Source organism: Symphalangus syndactylus, chromosome 5 (genome assembly GCF_028878055.3).
Source record: "Symphalangus syndactylus isolate Jambi chromosome 5, NHGRI_mSymSyn1-v2.1_pri, whole genome shotgun sequence".
Lineage (NCBI taxonomy): Eukaryota > Metazoa > Chordata > Mammalia > Primates > Hylobatidae > Symphalangus > Symphalangus syndactylus.
The window spans coordinates 35,943,201-35,950,939 of NC_072427.2; the positions used below are offsets into that span (position 1 = coordinate 35,943,201).

The window sequence follows — 7,739 nt, forward strand, 5'->3', positions numbered from 1 at the left end:
TGATGTCTTGGGTTCCCCGAGGTTTACATGACTGCCGTGCGTCTCGGTGTGCCCTGTAACAAACACCCCACATTTTGGTGAAAGAAGCTCCCTTTGGTGGAAAAGGATTGTATTGAGCCCTAGGGGTATGTGTGTGTGTCACAATAGGGGATGAACCCAACCTGGGGGAGCTGTCCTTACAGAGTGTGTGGTTAGCACTGAATGATGTCACGTTAAAGCAGAAAGCATTTCCTGCACTCCTGAGGTTAGGGGGTGGGACTTGTCTCCAGAGGCAGGGCTCAGACACTGGACCGAATTGAGGACTAGCTAAGAGAGAGACCGGGCAGAAGCATCTTTCATAAGACATGCCCATCAGTGTGTTATGTCAGTTTACCATTGCCATGGCAACACCCAGGAGTTACCACCCCTTCCCATGGCAATGACCTGATGACTCAGAAGTTCCCTTTGAAATGTCTGCATTGACCACCCCTTCATCTACATGCAATTAAAAGTAGGTATAAATACTGCAGAACTGCCCTGAGCTGCTAATCTCTGCCTATATGAGCATAACCCTGCTGCTTCAAGAAAGCTGTTTTCTTCTATCCTACCACCCACTTGCCCTTGACGTCTTTCCTGGGTGAAGACAAGAACCCTCATGGGCTAAGCCCCAGTCTGGGGCTGGCCTGCCCTGTATCACTCCTACTTGATACTCAGAACTGTGCTGGCCCCAAGACACAGTCTGGGCTTCCAGGAGCTCACACTCAGTTATGAGAAGGGGTACATAGGCACATAAATAACTTTAAAAATCTGCCCATTATAAGAAGTGTGCAAACATATGCCCTGGGATCCCAGTTCTGTTTGGCACGGTCAGGGCAGACTTCTTGGAAGAAAGGTCACTCGAACTAGCCTTGAAGGATCCAGACAGGAGAGAGGGGAAAATGTGTTCTTCCTGGTGTTTTTCACTGCTTCTTCCCAGGTGAGTGTCCTGGGTCCCTAAAGATAGCACAAGGCTTTGACAGGCAGGACTCATTTTATCCTACACAGACCCCATCCATTCATCTCTATTTTTTGTCAACTCCAAAACACATCATCTGTCTGACAGGACATTTTCCAACATGGATGTTCACTGGATACTTGGAAATAGGGTAATTTAGAGACAGATCTAGGAGAGGAGGAGAAATCAGCTTTTTATCTGATATGCTTACAGCAGGAGCCACCCTCTCTGTGTGGTGGTTTGACACACAGACCTGAGAGTCCAATGGAACGAGGTCTAAATCCCTTTTTCTCTACTTGCTAGGGAGGGGTGTATAAAGTGGGAAAGTTCAGTTGATGCAGAGCAGGTGAGACCCCAGATTGGGGCTTAGCCCAGGAGGGTTCTTGGCTTCACCCAGGAAAGCATTCAAAGGCGAGCTGGGGTGTTAGACAGCATTTTAAAATCCATGTGGCAGTGGACAGCAGCAGCAGAGGCACTGCTTCTTGCAGAGCAGGGCTACCCCATAGGCAGTGTGCCCAGAGTAGCCCTGCTCTGCAAGGCTCGCCTGCTGTGCATCACAGTGTCCTCTCCAAACCTTAGCTTTCTTTTATGTAAAACAGATATCAGGGTGTTGACTTCATAAAGTAGATCCCTTTGTTACTATTATTATCATTATCATTATTATGATTATTTTTGAGACAGAGTCTTGCTCTGTCACCCAGGCTGGAGTGCAGTGGTGCAATTTTGGCTCACTGCAACCTCCACCTCCTGGATTTAAGTGATTCTTCTGCTTCAGCCTCCCAAGTAGCTGAGATTACAGGTTCCCACCACCATGCCCAGCTAATTTTGTGTTTTTAGTAGAGATAGGGTTTCAGTATGTTTTCCAGGCTGGTCTTGAACTCCTGACTTCAGGTGATACACCTCTCCTTGGCCTCCCAAAGTGCTGAGATTACAGATGTGAGCCACCACGCCCAGTTCCTTTATTATCCCTTTTATTGGTTAGGACATGCTGGCTTCAAGTAACATAATACCAAACAGATAATGGCATAACCAGTACATATATATATATATATATGTGATCTTTGTTGACAAGGCAGGTGGTTCCAAGGCTGGTGCAGCAACTCAACAATGCCAGCGAGGGCCCAGGCTCTCTCTATCCTCCTGCTGTGACATCTTCAGCAGGTGTTGCCCCATGGTCACAAGGCAGTCACCCTGGTTCCAGGCATTATATCCTTCCTAAAAGCATCACCAGCAGGAAGGAAGGAGGAGTGGGAGAGGGAGGGCCCAGGGCTCTTTTCTCACGTGTGTCTTCATTTGGGAGGAAAATCTTTCGTGGAGGTTCCCATTTACTTCCTTCCCATCTTGTTGGTTGGAACTGTATCATTCAGCAACTCACAAGCCCATCACTGGCAAAGAGGAAACAGATTACCATGATGGATTTAGACCCATCACATTTCATCACTTGAGGCTGGGCATGCTGATATCACTTTGATACCAAAATCTAAATGAATATTGAGTAGACAACCAGCAGTGTGAGCCACTCCATGGGCCACCCAGTCAGTAGCTGGCACTGGAATGGGCACAGTAGGAATGCAGCCATACTTGATACAAAGCTCCACATTGGGCTGGGTCTCAGGGAGAGGAGGAGAAACTATTGCCCATGTCTCATCAGAATCTAGATCACCAGGCATCAAGGGTCATACCTAGATGCTTTTAGAGACACACAGAGGTCTCAGAAACACTACCCTCTCTCCAGCATCAAATGCCCCCAGCCCCACCAAGTACATGTAACACAAGGCTTTGCAGCAAAGAGCCTGCAGGAGGAGGCTGGACTCCCAGCTCAGCCTGAGACTTGCTGTGTGGTCCTGGGCAGATTATTTGGCTTCTTTGGGTCTCGATGCCCTCCTCTGAAGGGAACCATACTCGCTCTGTGGATGCCATGTGGCTGGTGAAGGCCTTCAGATGCAGAGAATCATCTGGGAAGTTACGATGCAGGTCAGGGTGAAAGGAGACTTGATTTGTAACACAACTGAGGAGTGGGGCTCTCAGGCTCCTCAGCAGTCAACAGCATGTTGGACCTGTTGTGCTTTTAAGGTATCTTCCAACTTGGATGTGCTGGGATCCTGTGCCCAGTAAAGTAGTGAAGTAGTCGCCACTTGGATTCAGATTCACGCTCTGCCACGTACAAGCTGTGTGACCCTTGGCCACGTTGCTTAACCTCTCTGAGCCTTAGTTTTCTCATCTATAGAAGTAGGGACATCTACAGAAGTAGGGATACTTAAAAGGTTGTAATGGTTGAAATAACATGTGTGAAGCCCTTAAGGGTGCCTGGCACACTGGTAAGTGCAGGGGAAATGTGGACTATTATTGTTGATATATTAGTTTATATCATTCTCACAGCAACCTCATGGTTTAGCGATTATCATCCCGTCTATTGCCCTTATATGTGAGGCTCTGGGTGACAATGAGGATCTGTCTACAGTTTTTCATCCAGTACAAAGGCAGAATTTGAATCCAGGTCTTCTGACTCCTGACTCTTCTCCTTTCTGCTGCACTCCATTTCAGTCTGGAGAGAGATAATACAGCAAAGATGGGGTGAACACTCAGATGGGGGGCAGAACACACACACACACACACACACACACACAGTCTGCCTGTGCTAAGGTCTCAGCGAAATTGTAAATAATAATAACAGCTAGTCTGCTTTTATGTATACGAAAGGCTCTCAAAAGGAATTGTTCTTATCTCCATTTTATAAATGACAAAATGATGTTTAGAGAGGTTCAGAAATATGCCACACAGTTGTGCAGAGTCCTTGATCTGTCAGGTTCCAGGTCCGAAATCCTTGAAGCTGGGCCAGGCTGCAGTAAGTCAAGCTGGTATGGCCTTTCTGGGTCCCCTCTGGCTTCCCAAGCCTCTTTTCCTCACCAGCCACTCCCAGGTCCCAGGGCACTTAAGCCAGCACCTCGCCCTCTCTGTCCAGGAAGCCTCAGAGCAGCCAGCGGCCCTCTGCCTTGGCCTTTCCTGGAAAGGCCCTCTGGGTCCGTCCCTGCAGGAGCCTCCTCCCTCCTAGCTTGTGCCACCTCCTGATGCTGAGCTGCTTACAAGTCACACTAGCATCATGAATGGTGCGAAGTGTGTCATCACCCCTGCCTCTGCTTCCATCAGAAACCTTGGTTGTAAATCAGCAGAATCTTCTGAATATCCTTAACCCAGAGGCTAGATCTAAGGATAAAAATGGCAGGAATCAGCAGGCAGTTGAGGAAGATAGCTGGGCCAGAGAGTGGCTGGGGCAGTCCTCAGGTCATGCCTGGAAATAACCTCTTGTACAAGTGGATCCTGCCTAATTTGCTGAGCGCTTTCACCTGCATTCCCCTGCCTGAGCCTCCAGCTCCCCTGTTCAGGAGGCTGGGCAGGTGTTGCATGCCCATCTGTCAGATGCAGAAACCAGGGCTTACCAGTGCCTAAGATCACACAGCTGGTAAGAGAAAGGTTCTTCAGCCCCAGTCCTGGGCATTTTTAGTTCCCCAGGGGCTTTCTCTAGGTAGCATTGGGGCAAGCACTCCGTCCAAAAACCTTTAGCCCCAAGATGTTGGAGTGTCACTTGGAATGTTTGCTCCCCGGTGAGGGGCCTGGACTTGGCTCTTTCTCATGCTGGCATAGCCTGTATGCGTGAAATATCTGTGGGGGAGAAAGCAGGGTTTACTGGTTGGGGAGCAGCTTCAGGGAGCTGGTGGTTCTCAGAGAGGTTGGCCCAGCCCTCTCATGCCAGCACATCTGGCTGAACTGTCCTAAGCCCAGCATTCTGCAGCAGGTAAAGAAGCAAAGCAAAAGTTCATGTCAGCCAAATGCGGCGGCTATGCCTGTAATCCCAACACTTTGGGAGGTCAAGGCAGGTGGATCACTGGAGGTCAGGAGTTTGAGACCAGCCTGGCCAACCGTCTCTGGTGAAACCCTGTCTTTACTAAAAATACAAAAATTAGCAGGGCGTGGTGGTGGGGGCCTGTAAACCCAGCTACTCGGGAGGCTGAGGCAGGAGAATTGCTTGAACGTGGGAGGCGGAGGTTGCAGTGAGCCGAGATCACACCACTGCACTCCAGCCTGGGCGACAGAGTGAGACTCCATCTCAAAAACAAATAAACAAAACATTCATGTCAGCCAGCAAAACCTGGAACCATACAGCAGCTCCAATTTTCTTTTCTGCCTCCTATCTTAGACCTTGGGTTGTGGATATCGTGCTGTGGAGGCCTAGGGTCCAGGCTTGGTCATTTACCCCCTCTGGGCTCTATCTGTAAAAAGAGGGTACTTGTGTCCCCAGAGAGTCCTTCTTCACCTCTACAGCCCCTCCTATCCCCTCTGCCCTGCCCTCCAGGTCTTTCTGTCACACACACAGACTCACACTCTCAGGTGCATTCACAGAAACACACACAGACAACACATGCAGACTCACACACAAACATAACACAGGCACATTCACAGACACAAGCAGGGACACACTTATACACATACCCACAGACACACAGACATATGAAGACAACATTTCTTGTGCCACATCTGCTCTCAGTCACAGGCTGGAATTTTGCAGAACTGACCTCAGTGTCCCGGTTCAGTGATCCTCAAACACGACTCCACATTAGAATCCTCTGGGAGCTTTTAAAAATCTCACATGCTCAGACCACACCTTAGACCCATCACATCACAATCTCTACAGGCTGCTTCCAGACATCAATATTTTTTAAAGCCCCTAGGTGACTTCAATGTGCAGCCAAGGTTGAGAACCAGTGACCCCCAATTTATTTCCTCACCCGGGAAGGAGCCCCATAGAGTGAATTACAGAGAGGCACCCCAGCACCAGATACAGAAGTCACATTTCCAGCCCCCACCAGTCTCCCTCCAGCTTGTCTAATCAACCCTTGACCCTAATTGCCCACAGCAAGGGGCAGAGTTGCATCACCACCAGCCAAACCTCTACTGCCACTTTAGGGAGAGAACTGAGCAAGAATCACTTTCTTTCATCCACATAGTGGGGAGGGATGTTTCTCAGATTGGAGGAGACCACCTGCACGAGAATTCTTGAGAGCTTACTAAAATGCAGATTCACAGGCCCCAGCACACACCAGCTGAGTTGCAGTCTCTAAAGGCTGTGCTTAAGCCTCCTGGTGACACACGGTGGGCTAGTCTGAGAGTCAGAAGACCAGGGGTTGAGTCCTAGCTCTGTCCCTGACTTGCTAGGTCACTGTTGGTGGGTCTGGACTTTTATCTGTAACCTCTTGGGGAGTCTCATGAAAAGCAACAAAGTCTGTCTGAAGGAAGACTTTGCAGACACAAAAGTGCTTTATAAGTTGGTTACTTTATTGTTATTGTTGGTTTTGTGCTTGTCATTTACACTCTGTGGGTCCTGGTATGACCTGATGCCCCAGTGAATGAATGTGGGTGGAGAGCTGGAGGGCCGATAAGCCCTGGAGATGCTGTCAAAATAGCCACATGCTGGTCATGCACAAGGTGTGGGGTGAGAGTGGTGTATCTATCAATGTCCCTGTGCCCTGCTAAGCAGGGATGAAGAGCAAGGCTCTGTAATTATTATAGGGATGTTCTATTGCTCCAGTGAAGCCTGGACGTGAATGAAGTCTTGGAGAGAGGGAAGAGGAAGGTAGGGGAAATGGAACATTTTTGAGCACTGGCTACATGCTAAGTAATCCATGGGGCACTTTCACGTATCAGTGCATCAAGTTCTCATGCTCAGTTTTACCCCCATGAGATGAGAAAATGGAAACCCCAGAAGAGAAAACAGAAACTCAGACTTACGACCTGTCCCGAGTCACTCAGGCAGCAATGGCAGGGCTGGGGTTAGAACCCAGGAAGGTCTGTTTCCTGATGCCCCGGATGTTCCCATGTACCACATGGCCCTCCACTGTATGAGAGCTTGCAGGCTTCACGAACAGCCTCTCACTTAGCTTGCTGGAGGTGTCCAGCCTGAAGCCCAGAGCCCTTGAAGGATCTTTGCCCGTGTGATGTTGGGGGATCACCCAGCCAGACCACTGCCCTGCGTTCCCTCAGCTTTCTGGGGAGGATGAGAACATCTGAAGTCAATCACATTCTAACAACACAGGGTTTCAAAGATAAAGATCAAAGGCAGAGGAGGTCAAAGAAACCAATGTCAGATTCCCCCCAGATTAAAGCAAAAGGAGCCGCACTCCCTGCAGGCTGAAGTCTCCAGGAGGCCTGCCTGGAACCCGAAAAACTTCTCCAGCCTACAATCTCAGTGTCTGTCAGCTAGTGCTGTGGTACCGAGGGTGGGTCACAGATGGACAGAGTCACACAGAGCAGGTCAGGGGGTCCTGAGAGAGAGGGAAAGAGAGAGGGACAGAGATGGAGAGAGACACACAGGGAAAGCAAGACACAGCGAGCCAAACAGAGATGTTCAGAACGAGGCAGAGAAGAGAGACAGAGAGAAAGAGAGAGAGAGGGAGAGAAAGCAAAACAGAGAGCCACAGATGCAAAGTGAGGTATTGAGGCATAAAAATAGTGTCGGAGTGAAGCAGAGGCCAAGCCAGGCTGGGAGACAGCCTGAGCGCAGGACCAGGCTGGCCCCGGAGGCATCAGTGTGCTGTTGTGCAGGCAGAACTTTCCACTGAGACCGCCCCCTGCCCGTCAACCCATCCTTGATCTGCCGTGCTTTGCCTCCACGTGGAGGCTGGCCTGATATCTTGATGGAAGGCCAAGGCTCCAGGGCAGAGGCTGGCAAACAACCCACCAAACAGGCTGGAGGGGCTCCCTGGGGGTCAGG

The 7,739-nt window shown here is 49.8% G+C and overlaps 1 long non-coding RNA gene across 1 annotated transcript; it reads right to left on the reverse strand.

Annotated features, from left to right (window-relative positions):
* Positions 1-1,931: 1,931 nt before the first annotated feature.
* LOC134736703 (uncharacterized) lies at positions 1,932-7,380 on the reverse strand. Its single transcript, XR_010120958.1, has 2 exons — positions 6,758-7,380; positions 1,932-3,518 (listed from the first exon to the last, which is right to left on the reverse strand). It is a non-coding gene; the product is annotated as an uncharacterized lncRNA (long non-coding RNA).
* Positions 7,381-7,739: the final 359 nt, after the last annotated feature.